Source organism: Harpegnathos saltator, unplaced genomic scaffold (assembly GCF_003227715.2).
Source record: "Harpegnathos saltator strain DR-91 unplaced genomic scaffold, Hsal_v8.6 scaffold96, whole genome shotgun sequence".
Lineage (NCBI taxonomy): Eukaryota > Metazoa > Arthropoda > Insecta > Hymenoptera > Formicidae > Harpegnathos > Harpegnathos saltator.
The window spans coordinates 1,360,494-1,382,367 of NW_020230724.1; the positions used below are offsets into that span (position 1 = coordinate 1,360,494).

Genomic DNA, 21,874 nt, shown 5'->3' on the forward strand with positions numbered 1-21,874 from the left:
TTTGGAGGTCTTTACCGAACGAATACGCAATCAACTTAGTGGAAAGTATACCTCGGAGATGCCAGGCAATTATCAATGCTGGTGGTGACTGGACTCATTATTAATGGTATAGCATTTTTCTTCTCATGGAGTACAACAAATCCATATACTTAAAAATCATTAAAAATAAATTTTTCTACACATTAACCCGTACACGCTCTTATTTTACAGATTGTACATGCTCAATTCCATTGTTCTTTTCTATTTGCGAATGCTTCGCGTCATATTTTCAATGCTCCAAGTCATAATCAGCTCATAAGGTGCTGTCAGACGTGTCATCCAAGTCCTTGTCATATTTTGTAACATTATGTCATACAAGAGCTCTTTCGCGGAAAGAGAGATGAATGCTCTAAATGCTAGCTACCTTAGTTATAAATGCTCAAAATGCTCCTCGTTAGAAAGATTAACAAAGAATTCATATTTTATTTGAGATTTTGTATTTTACATTTTATTTGGTTTCAGTTTTACAAATTAAATTTTAATTTATATTTCTTTTGTAGATTCTACATAGATACATACATACGTACATACGTATATACGTACATACATATACCAGGTATGTAAATATGAAACCGGAATTTTTGTATAGAAAATACACGTTTATTGTATGAAAATGGTAAAAAATATTTTATTCAAAGTATTGCCCATCGCTAGCTATACATTTTTCCCACCTGTCTGACAATTTGTAGATGCTACAGCAAAAAAAACTGTTGCTCTTTTGAGGCAAACCAGTCATCGAGCCATTTTCGTACATTTTCGTAAGAAGTGAAGCGCTGCTCAGCAAGTGCGTGTCCTATCGATGCAAATAAGTAGTAATCGGATGGAGCCAGGTCTGGTGAGTAAGCCGCATGCGAAAGTATTTCCCAACTAAACGCCTCAATCGTTTCCTTCACCAATCACTTTGTGTTGCCTTTTTTGATATTCCGGTCGTTTTTCACGCAAAGCTTGATTCAAATCGATCATTTGTTGTCGGTAGTGTTCAGTATTAACGGTTTCGCCAGGTTTTAGCAGCTTATAATAGATCACACCCTTCTGATCCCACCAAACACAGAGCATTGTCTTCCGTACATAGCGATTTGGCCTTGCAGTCGATGTCGATGGTTCGCCTGGAACTATCCACCCATGATCTTTTACGCTTAGGATTCTCAAAATATATCCACTTTTCATTTCGCCAGTCACAATTCGATGGAGAAATGACTTTCTTTTGTACCTGGCGAGCAGCATTTCGCAAGTGGTTTTTCGGTTTTCCTGCTGTCTTTCATTCAGTTCATGTGGAACCCATTTTCCCATCTTCTGGATCTTTCCCATGGTTTTCAAACATATGAAGACGGCTTCTCGTGTCACATTTAATTGATCCGCGAGTTGTTGTTACGTTTGAGCGTCATCCTCATCCAACAATGCTTGCAATTCGCTGTCTTCAAACTTTTTCGGTGGTCTTCCACGTTCTTCGTTTTTCACATCAAAATCGCCACGTTTGAATTTTTTAAACCGCTCAAAGCACTGTGATTTACCAAGAGCATGCTCACCGTAAGCTTCGACAAGCATTCGATGCGATTCTGCAGCAGTTTTCTTCAAATGGTAACAGAAAATCAATGCTGTCCGCAAATTGTAGCTTCCAGGCAGAAAATTCGACATGTTCAACGCTATTACAAACTATGCTGTTGTATGAAGCTTGTATTGTTGTGAGTTGAAAATCTTTGTCAGATGTCAACAAATGGAAATAGCGCCAATGACGCGGTTTGACAGTAACTACATTGACAGCTAGGGCCATCTATGGGCAAATTCCAGTTTCATATTTACAGATCTGGTATACATACACACACACACACACACATATATATATATATTTCTATTCTACTTCGTTTTTCATTTTTCAAGTACTGAAAAAAATTATTCAGACCGCAATACAAGTGATTTACTTCCACAGCAGCAGAGTTCCTCACGTGACCAACTACTTCAACTTGACTCAATTCCTCCATTATCAGCGTCTTAGAATAATACACCGATTACAAAACATTTTACATCTACACCTCAATCTCTTCCCATTCTCACACCGTCATCAGTATCTTGGAATCAAAGTGACCAGCTAATTCCAACAAATTTAAATTTTCAGACACAACCGCTCCCATACCACAATTCAAATTTAATTTCTTTTTCAAACCCTTTGGGACCATCTCAGATGTCATTCGATAATCCACAATTTAAAAACTTTATTGCTCAATGTTTCAGAGAATTTACACAGCAATCATCGGTTCCCAATAATTATGAACAATCATCATTTATGTCTATTTCTCAATTTTCGAAACCAGAATTAAACATAAATTATATTGAAAAAGAGAATCAAAACACATATCACACTATGTAATAAAATTTGTTCTTATTATAAAATATTTTACAATAAATAAATTTATCATTTAAAAACTTCAACTGAGTAATTCATTATTACACACAATAAATCTTTCCTTCTCGAGGAGGGAAGGCTAGAAAATACAGTCGAGTTTAATATTTTTGCTTATGTATCTATTCTATTGAGTAGGAACTACCACATTTATGAAATATTAAAAAAAATTTTAATTAATTATTACTATTTCCGTTTTGTAAATGTGGTATCTCTTATGGTAGCTTCGATAGAACAGCATATAAGTAAAAATATAAACTTGGCTGTATTTTTCTGGCTCTTCTCCTCCACGGGAACGAAATGTGCGATACCAAAATTTTGAGCACAAGGAGCATTTGTAACTTTTATCATCAGCAGCATATGGAGCACATAGAGCACGTGGAGCATGAAATTTTGGACAAGAAAATAGAATTCTGAGCACTCATAAATGCTCTAAAGTTGTATTCGTTCAAGAAGCAGCTTTTGGAGCACTGGCTTTTCTAATATATTATGAAATGAAGGAATGCTATAAATGCTACGCCTATCTTTTGAGCATTTATATATGACATAGATTTTTGCCTCGGGTGGTCATATGTGTTCTTCCGTCATATGTATTGCGCAGAGTTAAAATCGTCTTGGATCCTCAGATGTCTTGTGCAGATTATTTTACTGGCTACGGAATATATGAAGATAAATTTAAGACGATGCTGAATATGAAAGATCCGATTATAAATACCGGCGGCCTCCGAACGACGATGAGCGCGCGATTCGACTGTGACGCGCCTCATCTCTTCTAGTGGCGAATTGCTTTCGCCGCTAGAATCGTGCGGTCTGTGCCACCGTTTAATCGCAGGGACGACGAACGAACGACGGATTAATAATCGGCGGTGCGCCCTGCGGCCAGTTGTAATCAGTTGCGCGAACGCAAAATCGAGATCAATTCCGACGGCGGGAAAAGCGAGACGCGTGCGCGCGACGATTAATCAAGCGCGAGTCGAAAGGAACGTAGAAATTGATTTGCGACTTCCCTTCGCGATATATTCATCGCGTCCGCGGCTATTTAATTATTCGACAGAAATTGCAACGGGGTGAGATGCCATCGCCCCGTCAAAATACGCGCGCGCGCGTGTGTATCCCGAAGGATGTTGAAAAATTAAAGTGCACCTCCGAGTGCGTTTCAATTCCCATTTCGATCAAGACTCGGAGTAAGACAACTTCCACGCGCATGAAATTCCGCCTTGAATTTCAACAATGAATTATTTAAGACGTTATTTTCCTCCTCGACTTCGTTTTCTCCTCCAGACTCTGCCCCCTCCCTCCCTCTCTCGCGAGAGAGAGAGAGAGAGAGAGAGAGAGAGAAAGGGAGAGACTGTTGGATTCTCCGCGTCTGACACTTTAATAAATCTCAAACGTCGTTAATCGACGTTTTTAATCGCATCGACGACGGCACGGCATTATTTACAACATGACTCCATTAATAACGGTGTAATCGTTATGAAATACAGCGCAATGATGATTTCTCCCTTTCTCTTCCCCCCCCCCTCTCTCTCTCTCTCTCTCTCGACGCAATAGCGAGATGCGAATCCGCAGTTACGCGCGTATTTGCACGTGTCTTTCGCTCCCTTTCCGCCAGTCACGCCCGGCTGACTTTTGCCTTCGAAACGCGCGTGCGAGCGCAAAAGGCCGCGGCCGGCCGATCGGAAACGTGATCCACCTGCGCGCGTGAACGCACATGTGCACGCTCGCGCGCTCTCCCACTGTATTGCCGCAACGGATTCACGGTGAAAGTATCGATATCAACGCGTCGAAATCCCGGCGTGGTGTCTACGCGCGCGCCGCGTAAACACGAGAGCGTCGGAATCCGACGTGGGCGGCTTTGGTCCCACAATTTCCTTAATTACAGCTCGCGCACTGAACAGCCGTTCAGATTTCACTCTCTTTTCCGCAGCCCCTCATTCACCGTCTCGCGGATTGTAATCCCCCGCGCTGGCAAGCGCTGGTATCTCGCGCTCGATCGATGACTTATCTGAAGTGAGAAGATAATCAAGAGCGGCCCCTCCGATCGAAGGTCGCTCGATCCTCGTCGGCGGATGAGAATGCCGCGAGTGACGCGCGGAGACATTTGCGAGAGATCGAATTGGAGATATATCCAGATCGCGACGCATTGTATGAATGAATGAGGCGACTTTCCAGACCACGTCGTTCGTCGTCATTGTCGAGCAGCGCGCGATATCGCTGTTATCGCGGATGATTCGCGAGACGAAAGCGCTTCGTCGCGAAGTCGCATCGACGCGACTCGAATTGTCCGCGGCAACATCTGCCGGCGGTTTTCGCTCGGAAACTCGCACCATTACCGCGCGCGATATGAGGAGAAACGGCTTTCCGAATGGCGCGGAACTGCCACGAGAGACCGACTTTTCCTACAATTTTCAATATTAACAGCGAAGATCGAAATATACTATTTGGAAGCGGCGCGTGTTGCGCGCCAGGTCGAACGACTGCTTCGCCGTCGCCGGCGCAGCGACTATTACCCGCGCGAGGAAAAGCTTCGTTCCCCGGTCCGACCGGACGTCGTACGTTTCAAAGTAATCAGCGGGCATTCGCCTTGTCGCGGGAACTCGCCGAATACGCGCGTGCTGTTCTTCGCGCTTGCTCGCGACAGGTCGATCAACGTTCGTGTTCGACCGCAGAGAACGCGGTCCTCGGAATTTCGGACCTTATTTGCGGCTTCGGAGTGTCTAACATTCGTAGATCACAGGTGGATCAATAGGGATTTAATTGATACGGAAACGAAAGTCCTGCCTAGTGTCTTGAAATGACAACAAAATTCGCAACTTGCCACTTGTAGGTTCTCAAGAGAGTTCTCGGCAAGGCTAAATGAAATCGAAATATATATTATTATATTATATATTATTAATAAATAAATAATAAATAAATAAATAAATAAAAATAAGTTGGTACAAGCTTGAGTGTATCAAATTAGCGTGAAAGGGAATATTGAGCTCGACGGTAGTTTTACAGTGTCGAAATTTCGACTCGGTCTACTCGATTTGATTTGCTTCGAGCCGAACGATACCTGAGACACGGTCGAGTGGCTGTGCACGGACAGCGCTAATAAAAATCAATCATACAGACGAACGAGCGGATGCACGTAGCTACGTGCGACCGAGAATCGAAGGATATAAATTTGTTACGCGTCCGCGTTGTGCGTGAGCTCGCGAGAGCCCGCGATTTCGCGTCCATGTCTCTTCGCCGATTTATTCCCGACCGGAGACCCGTAAAAGTATCACACGTACTACGTGTACCGACGCAAAAATGGCAAACAAGGCATTCACTCCATTTCCGCCCGTCCGCGATGAATATGTAACATTGTTTAAATCCGGGCCACACAATGCGCATTTATACGTTATCTGTCATCATGCACGCGCGCGCGTGCGCGTTTTCACGAGCGAAAACTCCCGCGCGCGTACGAGAACACGAATTGCGCTCAGTTTGACCGCCGAAATTACATTAATCCGTTTCTTTCGCTTCTTCCGACGAGTTCAGCTCTAACGGGACCAGACTCGTTATCGAGACATTGCCTCGGCGCAGGAAGAACGCAGGAGAAATCGACGATTCCTTCGTGCGGACGTTTTCGCGATGCGAGGAATTTGGATTAAGAGACGACTCAAATCGACAGATATACAAATATTCGATAGCAACTTTATATAATTGGTTTGTAAAGTTTGCATCTCTTATGGGTGCTTCGTGCAACGTAGTTGATATCGACGAAATAAGAGGACGACGGAAATGATTAAAATTTGCTCTCAACATGTTGAGTAACAAAAGATTGTTCCAGCCACATGTCGTGTAAAAGAACAACACGAGAAACATAATCTGAAAGTAATTTTCGGCAAATTTGTCATTCTTCATCAACGTAACGAAAGTCATCTGCGATTATGTAAATCCAGCGATGAACTGGATATAGTGCACTCGTTTCATACACTAGGAAAAAGTGTATTGTTGCGCGAACCAAAATTTTGTTGTAACAACAAAATAATTTGCTTAAAATATGCCCAACAAAACTTTAGTTCAGTTCCTGTAAACAAATATCTTGTTTGATTACGGTTTGTTCGTATAACGCAATACTTTTGTTATTTGTTAGCAACCAAAAAGCTTTAATTATATGAATTTTGTTAAAAATACTATAATTTTTTCTTAATATATAAAATCTAAATTTTAGTACACAGAAAGACAAAATAGTATCCATTATTTTTTTTAGTCTATGTAAAATAATATTTCGTTATTATATAATTTTTATGGATGAAATAACTAAAATGCTTAATTTTTATATATGAAGTCCAAGAACAAAGTCATTTGGTATGGTTCAGAGCGGAACAAAGCAGAAAAATAGATTTAGTTGAGCCAACTAAATATTTTGTTATATAAAACAAGATATTCGGTTGCTATTAAAAAATGCCTCAACTAAACAGTTTTGTTAGAGACACTAAATTTCTTTTCCCCAGTGTAGAAGTAACGCGAAAGAAACGTTTCCATCATCGATTGCCTCACATCGTGATAATCACGAAAGTCTATCCGGGAGGTCCGCCCGAGAAGCGTGCAGAAATTGCCGGATGGAGCCTGCCTCTCCTCGCCTCGTCGTTTCGTCATCGTGAAGCTCGCGATGCGTGAAAGCCGACGACGCGTCAAAAAGCGCGAGTGTTCCCCGTGGCGCGCTCCTCGACTCGAGCTTCGCTGTGGCCGGATATTCGCGAGTTCGCGACCCTCGTGCGTCATCCAGAGAAGCACCCTCGCTTTCTCTCCCTCTCTCTCCCCCTCGCGCGCGCACGCCACGTGTAGATGCAGCGGATACGGATGCAGATGCAGTTCGATATACCGCGCGGAGAAGCTCGTCGCCGCCTGACCTATTGACCCACTTCCCCGCGTTTCCGCGTGTACACACTTTGTCACGGTAATGGAAAACCGGGGATATATGGCGTCGCGCGGGGCTCCCCGGAGCTTTCATTCGCGCGCGAGCACGGCGAAGCGTCGAGGACGACGAGGACGAGGACGAGGACGACGACGACGACGACGACGACGACGACGACGACGACGACGACGACGACGACGACGACGACGACAACGACGATGATGACGACGACGACGACGACGACGACGACGACGACGACGACGACGACGACGACGACGACGACGACGACGACGACGACGACGACGACGACGACGACGACGACGACGACAACAATGACGACAACAGCGGTGGCTTCGCGGTTTCGGTTGAAATGGATCGCGACTCCCCCCTCTCCCAGCCACCCACTGTGCAATTACGTAAATGGCCGCGGCGAGCGCGGCGATATGCGCCCTTGGATAATATAGACTCGTGACGACGAGCGGAAAGAGTGCGCTCGCAAAGCTAACAAACTGCCGCCTCGCCGAGAGATGTGAGCCGCGTTTGAGCCGAGAAGAAAGCGAACGTTTGTGAGCGCGTAATCCGAATATTCCAGTTATACCCACGCGAGAGAGACGTTCCCGCTAATCTCGGCGGATTAGCGGGACGAAATTTCAATCGACGTTGCCTCGGCGAAATGGCCGAGATAAGCCGGTCAATTCGGAATTCGGGATGACTCGATAGTCGAGGAGCCATTACGTCGTCTTTACACGTGCGACGATAAACGTTGGATACCAACGTTTCAGGCAAGGAGGAAGATGGCAAAATTCAGAGAACGGAGATGACGAAAGTATCGAGGAAGCTGTTGAGCCGGGGGGGGGAAGGGGGGAGGGAGTACCAACTACGAAATTAAGGGAGGCAAGTTTCGAGCGAAACTACTCTCCCGAAAGGATTAAATTGACTTCTTCGCCACTTTAACTGATAACGCGCGCAAGCACCGCGGCATTAATTCACAGCGGCAGCTGCCTAGCGGCAAGTATTCCGCTGATAGAGCATTTCGGCAATTACCCGGATAAATGCAGAGCGAGCACGTCCAACGTTTTCGGCGGGACGGGAAGACGGATGGTCGTGAAGTGAAGAAGAAAGGAAACAGGCAGCGTCTGCCGTAATCGATGTGACGAGAGAGCGTTACGTCGCAACGGCTAATGTAATCCTGTTAAAAATCGTGCCTGCCTTTCTTGCCCGCGAAATACGCTCTCCGCGACGACAAGAGGCGAGGGCAGCCAGCAAAGCAAATTTTCCCGAATAACTGGCGAAAAAAGGAAATAAGAGCCGACTCCGAGCTAGGCTCTTTCCTAGTTTATCACTTTTGATCGATTAATATCTCAGAGTCTTTGTACGATTATTATACTTTGCAAATCGAGAGGCACAGCTTGCGAGGAAAATTTGCACAAGTAAAAGGGCTGACCCTTAAAGGCTTCCGTTCATTTGTCGTTCCGCAGAGTTAATTTTAGAATCTTATTATTCCGGATTGTGATTTTAGAATCTTTATACGGATTTATATATTTATATTTTGCGACACAACCGTTGCGAAGCTGACCGTTGACAAATCGCGCTTAAACGCACATAAGCCCGCGCGAGCCCGCATTTAATCCGACGTTGTTCCACTTAATTCGCCCGATCAACGATTCACTCGCGATCGGCTACACGGGATTAGGGAGGTCGATCCCTTATGCGCGACATAATTTTCAGCGTGACGCAAGCGCGACCTCGGGCGAAAACTGGGTCGCTCAGGGTCTACTCGAAAGATCCGCAAGACCGCCTTTCGCGGCCGACGAAGGCGGCGACCGATGTCTTGTCTAGCCTTCGTCAATTTCGGCAGGCATTTCGCCTCGCTCGCTGACTCTTGTCATTAATGCGTTCGCGTTCGCCGGCTGAAATGAAGAAAGTAAACAGCTGTTCGAACCTGGCCGAGAGCGAATTCTCGCGACGAAAATTGTTTCGCGCGCGAGTGAACGAACAGGATCGAAGGCTCCGATAAATGATCCCGGTGAGTGTGGTTAACGAGTTATCGCTTACACCCAGTTTCTAACAGATTTATCGTAAATCGCGCGCCGTCCTGCATTCTTTTTCCCCCGAGCGCGAGAATGCGGTCTCGTCGAGCGCGCGCGTTTCTCGCGCACGTGCTCCTAATTGATTTCCCTCAACTTCTGCCGGGAGAGGCGTGTATAAATTAAGATAATTGTCGATATGAGGTAATAAAAATAAATATCCGGAGTGGACGTCGATAATAAAAAAAGACATATTTCGTTTCGAAATTTACCGAGAGCTCGCACGATCCTGTTAAGTCGGGTTAATATTAATAAAATGGATTTTGACGTCATTGGCGTGATTACGTGTCGATAAGTCTACACGCTGACTTAGACTAAGCTAATATCATAAATCGTCCGGCCGTAGATGCGCTTAAACAGATAAACAACTGACACTCGCGCGATGGTGTAAAGCGGATGGATAATTTATTATCAATTACGCGCGCTCGTGAGTTGCGACACACCACGGTTCATTTTCTTCTTTTTCTACTTCTTCTACTTCTTTTTCTTACTTCTCTGCCACATAGTGGCAGTATCTGTGTTCCTATTTTGGGACACAGTAAAAACCATTTTACATCGCGCATGCGGTTCAACGTTTGATAAGCACGCGTGCACGTGCGACATACTTTTCCGTCAATAATTCCAATTAAAAGGACATTATCGCGGCTCTGCGTGACAGAACGTGCAGCGAAATGAGCTCTCTTTCTCTCTTTGTCCCGCTCTCTCTCTCTCCCTCTCTCTCTCTCTCTCTCTCTCGCTCCTCCAAAGATCAAAGTCTCCATCCGACTATGTAAACAATTTGTCCTTAACTACCAAACCGATGTGCAAACGCTTGAGCGGCTCAAAACGAACGGCGTGAAACGGACGTAAAGCTCGCCGTCGTCGCAGCGTATGCGCCGCAGAAAGTTATTACTTGACATCCGTTGATAAGCGAAGTTGTCCAACTTTTTTCATAATGATATATATATATATATAAAGAGAGACAGAGAGAGAGAGAGAGAGAGAGAGATCCCCTCCAGAGCAATTTCCTAAATGAAACTTTGATGACAGACTCGAAGTCGACTCTTGAATTACTCGCAACCTCCGACATTTGCGGCATCGAACACCTCACGATGCAATTCCGTTGATAAAAGTGAACGACGAATCAATGGAAAAGGGATTATTAACAAAATCGGGTGGCGGTAGGCGAGTCGTCCTCGGTAAAGAATCGAATTATCCGCGATTATCCTGTCGTTACACACAGATCACGATAATACGAGGGCAGTCTGAAAAGTTCTCGGCCTGACGCACATAGATGGCATTAGAAACTGCCAAACTATAATTGTATTGGAAAGTGACATCCCTGATGTAAACCCATGTAAAATTTTATTTCGATCTGTCAAGTCATTCGAGTAGTAGCACCAGTTTAATATTGACGTGTCATTGTCTTTTTTAAAATGGAAAAAATTAAATATCGTGCAGTGATTAAGTTTTTTATTTCGGATGGTTTAACACCAACAGAAATTCATTCGAAATTATTAAAAGTGTATAAGGATGCATCACCTTCACTTTCCACTGTGAAAAAATGGGCTGCTCTTTTTAAATCTGGCCGTACAAGCCTCGAAGATAATCCACGCGAAGGTTGTCGGCAAAAACTGCTACAACATCACGAAACATTCAACAAGTCCATGATATGGTGTTAGATGATCGGCGAGTGAAAATGCTGAGTGAAATAGCTGAGGCCGTAGGCATCTCAAAAGAACGAATTGGAAAAATTTTGCATGAAGAATTACATATGAAAAAGCTTTGTGCAAGATGGATGCCGCATTTGCTAACAATTGACCAAAAACGTATTCGAGTGCGTATTTCTCAAGCGTGTTTGGATCGTTTTAAGCAAAACGGAAAATGGATTTCAAGCGTCGTTTCATAACTGTTGATGAAACTTGGATCCACCACTATACACCAGAGCGAAAAGAACAGTCGAAACAATGGATTGAAGCCGGTGGACGTGCACCAAAGAAGGCAAAGACGGTTCCATCAGCAGGAAAGGTCATGGCAACAGTTTTTTGGGATTACAAAGGTGTTTTGTTGATCGATTATCTTCAGAATGATAAAACGATTAACTCTGAATATTATTGTAACCTCTTGGATCTATTGGATGCAAAAATTCGTGAGAAAAGACCTGCTTTAAAGAAGAAAAGAATCGTTTTCCATCAAGACAATGCACGTGTTCACACAAGTGTTTTGACAATGGCAAAATTCAACGAATTAAAGTACGAATTGCTTGAACATCCAGCGTATTCACCAGACTTGGCTCCCTCTGACTATTATCTGTTTCCAAACCTGAAAAAATTCCTGGCTGGAAAGCGTTTTACATCAAATGACGAAGCTATTGCAGCCGTGGATGTATATTTTGCAGACCTTTCGGAATCACACTTTAATAATGGTATTGAATTATTGGAAAAACGTTGGAATAAATGTATTGAAGTTTCAGGAGATTATATTGAAAAATAAAATATATTTCATGGCAAAAAACATTTTCTTTCATTGTTAGGCCGAGAACTTTTCAGACTGCCTACGTAATCCGCTCGTCGTCATCGCGAGCACTCGAGAACTCGCGATTCGACGAAGTCGAGCGTGTCTCTCGTGGGCGAGCACTGATTGAGTCACGCCAGACCTTAATACGCCAAGAAACTCGAGTGCAAGAAAATTCCATGTGTTCGCGGAATGAATCGATCGCTCGCATCGTGGACCGAAATGACGAGGCTGGGAAAAATAGATTTGCACGCGGACATTTTCTCTCCTTCCTGTTCTCCTTTTTTTTTCCCGCCATGACATTTGCTCGACAGATATCGACGGCATTATTTTTTATACTTTATTCGTGTGTAATGAGATGTGAAGGAGTCGCGTGTAATCATCGACCGATGACGTTGAGATGGAAAAAGAAGGCACGCGCAAGAAAGAGAAAGAGAGGGAGAGAGAGAGAGAGAGAGAGAGAGAAAGAGAAGGGGGAAGGAGGGAAAGCTCTTCATCTCAGTACACGACAAAAGTACGCGACAGACGTAATTTCGCGCAAATTCCACGTATAAGTCCCTACGATCTACTTCTCCGCTCGAGTGCCCGGCGACGAGCTCTCGCTTCGAGAATTCCTTCCCTCGCACTGGAGAATCAGACGAGGAGTCGGTAGGTTTCCGCTCCGCGAGCGGCATATGCTAATTCGATCTCGCCGCAGTTAACGACGTGCTAAGGCGGCTTAACGGCGATTACAATTTACCCGGGCAAGTTTCGACGCTCTCGCACGCACACACGCGCGCGCGCGTGTGTGTGTGTGTGTGTGTGTGTGTGTGTCTCCGTGACCTGAAACAATTCACTCCAATTTGGCCGAGCAATCGATCGTTGGAAAAATGGATTTGCGAGGAGCGCGCGGTGCAAGTTCCGTGCCCCGCGCGATGCAAATACACTTGACGGCTGCGCGGCGGATCGCGTGGGTGTATAGACGAGAAGAAATCAGCAAGACAAGTGGCGTTTGAAAGCACGTTAAAAATAGAGGAGCAGCTTGATGACGGAAATCGCTCCCGAGAGTCGTCCACTCCGTAAGAGAGAGAGAGAGAGAGAGAAAGAGAGAGAGAGAGAGAGAGAGAGAGAGAGAGAGAGAGAGAGAGAGAGAGAGGAAGGGAGGGAGAGAGAGGGGGGGAGAGAGAGAGAGAGAGAGAGAGAGATTAATCGATATAACGAGCTTTTTTAGAATCACGACGGCACTCGGCGAGATTCTGCCGAGCGCGCGATCAATACGCGGCTCATGTCCAGTTACCGTGATTTTCGTATCGGATATCAATTAATTCTCGCTGATGGACAGCGCGCCGGCTTGCTTCCTGCGGCACGTGCAATGCGATGCGCGTCTAAAGCTCTCCAAGAGAGAGAGAGAGAGAAGAGAAAGAGAAAACAGGAAAGAGGGAGGACTCGCGGCGCAGAGCAACGCAGCTGGGAACCATTGATGGAATCACAAAGAACGCGCGCTCTTTTTGTCTTTCGCCGCGAACGAGGCGCATAATTTCGTGGACCGCGCTGAAATAATCCGCGTGCTTCTTCAATCAAGATAGATGGCACGGCCGGAAAACGAGTTGTACGTCGTTCGTTCCGATCGTCCCGCAAAGAGAGCAAGAGAAACGGAGATGGAGATAGATAGATAGATAGATAGAAAAAGAGAACGCGATTCGCAGGCTGCTGTTTATTCCGATAGTGAAGGTAAATATGCAACGGCGCTCGCGTTCGCAGAGGCGACGCACCGAGATCGCGCATGGGAACGTACCGCGAGAGAGAGGGAGAGAGAGAGAGAGAGAGAGAGAGAGAGAGAGAGAGAGAGAGAGAGAGAGAGAGAGAGAGAGAGAGAGACACGCGCGACGGACGAAGCATATTCTGCCGACGATGCGTAATTGAAACGATTAAAAGCGCGAGCCAAAAGACAGGCCGAACTCGCTGGAACGTGTCGCGCGAAATTACGCTGAAGCCGTTGAACGTCAACAGCGAACGTCAAAGGAAGAATCACCGTCGCCACACCCGTCGCCAGTTTTATCCAATATTAAGGCTCAAGGAGGTTAAAAATAAATAAACGTTACACGATCCTCGACAAAACTATCGATAACTAATCAACAAGACCCCGTGCAGCTTGAGACTCGATAAAATCCGAGAGTCGGCGCAAGAGTGCCGACGACTGCCAACGAGTGCAAAGGAAGCCCGGGGGATGTGTTTTCATCATTGACGCTCTTTCTGTCCGAAAAAGTAATTCAGCGGCGCGTTTCTTTCAAATCGCGCTCGCAGACCGACTCGCCTCGTGAAAAGTCACCCCCCTCGTCGCACGAACTCGACGACGATCGCGGAGCGAACGCGCTCAACGCGTCGATGCGAAAATACAGCTCTTTTCTCGCTGCGGGTCGATCCCCCTTCAATGCCTCTCATCGGCTCGCCGAGATGATAAATACACACATTCAGTGTGTGTTTTCCGGGACAAGCGACCGCGCGTGATGATGGCTCCTGACAGTCCGTGTAACGAGACCGAAATCCTGGCGCGCACGAGCGCGAGCGATCCCGGACGCGAGGGATCCTCGGGCGTGTTTGGAGGCCGACAGCTTAAAAGTGGGTCATCCCGCGCGCGGTATCCGCGATGTACAGCGTCGATCGCTCGTTTACAGCCATTCCTAAACGACCACGCGCTCAGTGCGTCAAAGTGTACCATCGTGTGCGCCTCGGCTGCGTTTACGTACGTATACGATATGTATACGGTAGGTACACGTAGCTACGTAACTACACAGCGAATCCCCATCGCGGAAGGCCGCCGTCGACCTCGCACGTGACCGGACAAGCCAACTCACCTCAGACCAACGTACACTCTTTCTCTCTCTCTCTCTCTCTCTCTCACCCTGCTTCTTTCTCTGTCTCTGTCTCTTTACCTCCGCTTCCCTGTCTCTACCTCTCTTTTTTTCTCTCGCTCACGCACTCCTGCGCTTCCCCGACGATAAGATGACAGTAAAAGCGCCGTGAGAGAGCCTCTCTATGCGCGACGCTCTTCGCGCCTGACAAGGTTTCAACACCCACTCGCGCTCGCTGCGATCAAACCGAGCTGGTTTTCTTTTTTTTGCAGCGCAACGAGGGGAAAATTGTCAGCCGGGGAGGAGCACGTCTCTCTCTCTCTCTCTCTCTCTCTCTCTCTCTCTCTCTCTCTCTCTCTCTCTCTCTCTCTCTCTCTCTCTCTCTCTCTCTCTCTCGATCACCTTGCAAGGGTCGACTTGCGCGAATTCGTCGACGCGAGATTCGACGGAACTGCGGAGCGAGGAATATCATGTCCCCTGCGTCCGCGTGTCTAAAATATTGCACCCCTGACGAGGTCCTCGGGCTCCACTGGTCCGTGCGACTTCGTCGCGGTCTCGCGAGGAAATCGATCTCGTACACGTAAGCGTGATGCAAACAGACGACGCGCAAACAAACACGTGTATCTCGCGAGGGAAGAAATGTTTCAGCGCGACTCGTTAGATGAGAAAAGAAGGAAGGCGAAGACAAGACCACGTCAGAGCGTATCTCTGTGTGAACCGGACTCAAGGCAGTTCCTCTCGACTCGATCTTCTCGACTTCGCGCGCTCTTTCGTCAGTCTCTAATAATATAATGCAGCTCGCGAGAGAGCGAGTCAGCGCGATCGGCGGAAACTGCATCGCCAAAAGCCACACACAAGAAATCGCTCTCCTTTTATCTCCTACGATATCTATCAGCCGGCGCCATCGTCGTTTACACCACACACCGTCGTGTGTGTTTCACCAGCCGGACGAAGCAGGCGATGCGTAAAAACTGGTTGCATTTTTGTCCCCTTTTCTTTGCCGCGACTTCCTAACGCCAAGAACGGGTACGCCGAATAACGACGCTGATGTCTTGCGAAATCGCGGCGTATAAAAACGCGACCGGGAACTGGTTAATCTTACGACAAACAACCGCGCCCGTACGTCCCTCATTATGCAGCAACGGCGGCGCGGCCGAGACTTTTATGCATTCCAGCGTACGCAAAGCGCGTAACACGCACGCATTGTAAATATTACAGGACGCGGCGAACTATCGAGATAAAAGGAATGCCTTCGGCTGATTCCCTCCTCTCGCCGCCCCCTTTCTACACTGGTAGGATATAAATTAATCTTATCGGCCGGACTCAATCAGACTCGATCCTGCCGACCGGTCGTGTCATTTTTCTTCAAAACGGCATTTCAATGGCACAACTACCGCTATGAAAAAAGAAAATAAAAAAACGAAGAAAAAGAAGAAAGAAAGAAGAACGAAAACGACACGCGTCGCGCGACTCCGCGTTTCGATCCGATCGAAGTTGCGTGGCTGCAACGACGGTGGTGGCGAAGGAGGAGAAAGAGGAGGCACAGGTAGAAGAAGTGGTGGCAGCAGTGGCGACGGCGGAAGCGATCGTGAATTAATCATTATGCGAGTCGCCTACTTTTATTTTGCGTTATTTTTGTTCACCTCGCTCGGTCAGCCGCACTGTGCCATCAGAAAAATTTTTAGACGGTCTTACGTCCGACGGAGCTATCGATTCTACACGCGTTCTCGTGTACGCGCGCAAGAGAGAGAGAGAGAGAGAGGGAAGGAGGAAAGGAGGGAGAAAGGGAGGGAGGGAGGGAGAGAGAGAGAGAGAAATGTTCCACTTCGATATAAATACCGATTACCGATGGCCGATGAAGTTAAGACTTCCCCCGTTCGAGGAAAACTATATCTTGCTGCTTTCTTACGTTTCGCGAGTGTGCGTCGATCGTCTAATTATGCATCACGGCACACAACTTTGCGAAGCGCCGTGCGAGCGACATGCGCGCGCGCGCCACGTCACGCTTTAATCCAATGAAAACGATCTTTTTTTCTCTTTATTTTTTTTCTTAATTGCTTGAGGTTACGCAAGAGGTAGCGGACGATAAGATAACGGTACGGTCTGTCGAATGAAAAGAAACGAATCTATTTACATATATGTACATCGTACGAAAATGACAATTATCGAAGCACCGCGTATGAAGCGCGAAGCCTCGTGGCAGCGCAGCCGAAGATGAACGAACTTTCTTCTTTCCTCTTTTCGCCCTCTCGTCGCGATCGAAGCTTCGCTTCGCGACCCACGAAGAAATATTTCCGCGAACAAATATTTCTTCAACAACGGGAGCGCACATTCAAAGCGAGGCAGTGACGACGAGGACGGCGGCGGCGATGACGGTCGTTCAAGGGCTCCGATATATTAGCGCGGAGTCAAGGTGAGCGCATTATGCAAGTCTGAGGCGCAATTAAGAGCGAGCGAGCGAGCGGGAAACGGCAAAGCGAAAATATCACGGCGGCGCGCATCGAGCCGCGAGCGATACTCTTTTCACGTCGGCGCGCGCCAAATATGATTCATTCTTTCGCATCAATCGAATTCCCTCATTATCCGTCTCCGTACGTACGTACACGCGGCCAACAAAGCGGCGCGCAGGTGTACACACGTACACACACGTGTCCACGTGTCGCGGCGTTACGCAACGCGCGTGACGACGCGGCACACCTGAGCCACATCTTCGGCTAACCGGCGGCTAACTGACAATAAAACTAATCAAGCCCGCCGAGACAAAGAGAAAGTACTTGTCCGCGACACATCCTCGCGAGTGTACGCTGCCCGGGCTCGAAAGACACGCGTGTCGTAAAGTCGATCGACTTGTTTGGACGATCACGAGCCGGATACTCCTGCCGCGAAGTGATCGCGATGTAAACGCGAGCCGCCGATACATCAGCCGTCGACAATCTCGCGGTTCCGCGCGAGATGTTGCACATCGTGTTAATTCGCGCCTTCGCGTCCGCGTTTAATGGAAGTTGGCGCTTTTCCCGGCCGAAGCTGACGTTCACGTCTAGTCGGCGCGGCCGCCCCGCCGACAGCATCATCGGCATCAGAATCACAGTCGATACGCTTTTCCGCCGCATCTCTCGCCGAGTACGAGCCGAGTACGAGCATTTCTTTCTCGCCCTCCCTATCGATAACGCGCTGTCGACGTTAAATTAAAATATTCGCGCTCGCTGAGAGCCTCGCTTCTTGCTCGACGAGGGAAAACGCGAGGTAAGCTCGGCGCTGGCGCGCGCTTTCGCGGCTTTCGGTGAATTGCTTTTCGTGCGGCTTGCGCCGCACTTCGACCGACGATGCAATCGGGGAAACTTCCGTGTAGAGAGGGTGAAGGCGCGCGCGCGAGAGGATGAGAGAGAGAGAGAGAGAGAGAGAGAGAGAGGAAAGTCTTTGTTCACCGTCGACGTCCCGAATCCGAGATTCGCGTTCGACAAATCCATTTTCAACGCTCGCGAGCAACGCGAATATCCGCCGGCATCTCACCGCGGGATTTAAGTCACGTCTGTGCGCCATGGTCCACCGAAGCGACTCGTTCCGGGCTTGATAATTACCCGAGTCGACATTTTCCATTCTACATTTATCCTGTGAATACTCTTGAGCTCGAATAATCAATGGAGAACCACGAGATCTTACATCATGCGCAGACTATCGATCCACTTCGACGCTACGTTATCATTTTTACCCCGACGTTGGAAACTTCTTTTTAGAGTTTAGATGTCTGAAAAATGTGAGAAAGAAGTAAAACCGGAAATAACAGCTAGTCGTACATTGCCTCTCGAAACGAGAAACTACGAAATTTTAACAAAATTCTGAAAAGATAAAAACGTACTTCTTTGTGATTGAATCGTCGTTAGCTTCGAAATTACGAGACCGCGAACGAGATCGTGGGATTGTTCGCAACGAGAAGTGCGCGCTTGGGAGATTTTGTACCGGCGATAAGGCGACGTAACTATGTATAGCTATGTCAAAAGGCACAATGTACAATGGTTATACCTCGAGACTCCCCATCGAAGAATCAAGTTCCTTCTAGTTCGACGGAATTTGCAGAGTCAATGAGGAAGGGCAATTTTGCCTGGAATATATCGCCGACAATTAGCCGACAGTTCCGCGTGCGCGCGGAAAGTCACGAAGCGAATTACGAAACGAATATGTATCCAAATTACAATGTATACCCCGATTATATGGAATTTAATTTGTATATCGCGCTTATGAGATATACAACATATATGCCGAATGTGTCGGCGGAAAATCAGCGTGAATCCCCAAGCGCGTTCCTCTTCGCGAAAACTCGCACGACTTCGCTCGCAATTTCGTACAATCCCGACTCTAACGACAAAGTATGATTCAATCATCACTCGCAAAAGGAGGTTTTTCAGCGGCGAGACGGACAGAGAGGAAGGCGGGGCCCACGTGTGTTGTGTTTTCTCTCTCTCTTTTCCTCGCAATTAAAAAGTTTCGTGCGTTCGACAATATTCCGCGGATAAATGCGTTTTACCAGTCTCGCAACTGGGAAATGAACGCGTGTAAACGAACTCGCGAGCGCAGCTGCATCGAACGCCGGGGGTTATCTGAAACATGATCTGATTTACATCGTTCCGGGGGTGGTTCGATGATGCTAACCCGTCGACGGCGAGCGAAGGATGGCCAGACGAGCGAAGGGTGACCGGACGGGCGAAGCCGTACGCGTGTATATAAAAAAAAAAAGAGGAAGAGAGAAGGAGAACGAGAGAGAGAGAGAGAGAGAGAGAAAAGTTCAACCCGCGTTATGCAATAGCGAGCGTCGATCGATCGCGGGAGACAAAATAATCGGATAATAATCCGTATTATCACCGGCCAGCCGATCGTATCGAATTGCTAAGTAAGCTTCGCAATGATCGATCGCAAATCTTGTCATTCGAAAGTCGATCGCTGTGCGCACGGACGAAAATTGTCAAGCTCGTCGGTCCGAAAAAGATTTGCGCATGTTACGTCTCGTCTCTCCGGCGAAGATACAAATCGCGTTCTCGCACGCGAATAAAAGAAAAGGTCAAAGTAAATCCGAAGAGAATATATCTGGCGTATTTTTATCTTCGTGTTCCTTCGTGCGCGCTTCGGCGATCAAATATGACTTTAATTCAACGCGAATGAAACCCCGAGAGAGCTTAATGTCGCGGAGCGACGCGTGACCTTGTGTCACGATTCCTCCGATTTTGATTGTCGACGTCCCCCCTGCGCAGTTCCTTAGGAACTTTACCGATATGTAACGCGAATCGCGCCGGATCCGATTACCTCGAATATCACGTTTCTACAATTTACTCGGGCAATCCGGACGGAGATTACACGGCGCGAGGAATGCCCCACCGCAAGTGTGCAGCAGTCTATCTCGCGCGGGCTAAAGAGCCGTGAGAGGTCCAGGGGCCGGTCCCAAGCAAGCAAATGAAGTTACACCCGCGAGTGCAGCTGCGCCGTTTCAAAGGATCTATCTGAAAGGCGATCTAATTCGAAACATTACGAAGATGGTTGCGCGATTCCAACTGGCCGGCTCTGCTCGCGGTCGACCGACGGCCCGCGGTCGGGTCAAGAAACTTTCGTCTTCGGACGACTCGCCGCCGCTCTACCCCCGCCCCCCCCCTCTCTCTCTCTCCCACCCACATCCCCGCGGAAAAGCGAAATTCATTACGCAATTGCAGAATTTCATTGCAACCCGCGCGAAAGCGAGCGCGCAAATAGACGAGATCGCGAGTCTCGTCGGTCCCGTTCGCGGCGCTCGCGCGAGCTCGCGACGCGCGTTCCGCGCGGCGGGCCGTGATCGGACATACCGCGGAAACGACCGCGGCTCGGGGAATTAATTGTTCCGCTCAATTGTTGCGGGATTAATTGCACCGCGTCGCTTCTGCGTGTCCCCGACTCGCGGATCTCTCGCGGCAAGAATCCCGCGGCGCTTCTTGCTCTCGGCACTCTCGAAGATTGAAATTTCCGCACGCGCAGCATCCTTCCGCGTGCGGAAGGTGGCGAGAGGATTCAAGGTAGCCTGAGAAAATGCCATACCGAGCTTGCTCGGCTGAAATATGCCGTGCGAAACGTTTGAAGGTAGCAGAGGAGAGACTATTTCACGCGTGGTATAAATTTCCATGCTGCCAAGTTAAAAAGATATACTAAAACTGCTAATTAATCGCCGTAGTGCATATATTTACACCTCGTTATAAGTGTATCCTTGAATACTACATGATTACGACTTTATGCATAAATCGCATAAATAAAATGACTTTTCATACTTTAAAGTTAAGAAGATGCCTAAACAAATTACTTTAATTGATTGATCGTAATATGCAAATTTGCGACTCGGCATGAATATGTTCCACTTATAGTGCGCGAATACAGAACACCAGTTAACGTATCTTTCATCAAAAATCTCCTCCGTGCATCCTCCGAGATAATATCCGTGCTCAATCCGTCTTCATCCGCGGAGCGATTTGCAGCCTGTTTGCGCTTCGTTGTCTTCGTCAAACGGATAAACACACATACACACACGCGCGCGCGCGCACACGCACGTATCGCTCTCGCATTCACGAGGCGTATTTTCGACACGATCCGCTTGAAAAAGCCTCCTGAGCGGAGCGATAGAGCGCGTCTCTTTCGTCAGCGGCGGAATTAATCAAGAGAACTTTCTTTCGCGAGACTTCTCTGTCGTCGACACACCGTGCGCGCGTGCGTCCGGCGAGTCAAGAAAATCGCAAGCACGAGATTGCACAAGCGCTTCCGGTTTCCCGAGAGATGCGCGCGGACCTTGAAGTGACGCGGAGTGAAACGTATCTCGGACGTAGCCGCGACGACGCTCATTACGGCTATCCTCGATCACCGCGTATTCCATGTCTCAGCGTCGAGAGAGTAAGAAAGTGGCGGAAATGTTTTCATGTTTCTGCCACGCGATACACCGCGTCGGTGCGCACCGCTTAGCAAGTGAAAGCAAAAAAGGGTACTCGACTTAGGCTCGAGTCATGTGTCTCTGGTTTTTACCGCGCTGCATTAGCGGAGTGCGTGGTGAGGTCCGCCGCCGACACACACGTGTCGGATCTGTGACATCGAGATAGCCATCGAAGCGCGTTGTGTGTCTCCTTTCGAGCGAGCGAGC

General features: G+C 47.6%; 1 protein-coding gene across 2 annotated transcripts in view; it reads right to left on the reverse strand.

Annotated features, from left to right (window-relative positions):
- Positions 1-21,874, reverse strand: part of UbcE2H (ubiquitin conjugating enzyme E2H) — a 46,583-nt gene that overhangs the window by 6,645 nt on the left and 18,064 nt on the right. The gene's annotated exons all lie outside the window — the stretch shown is intronic.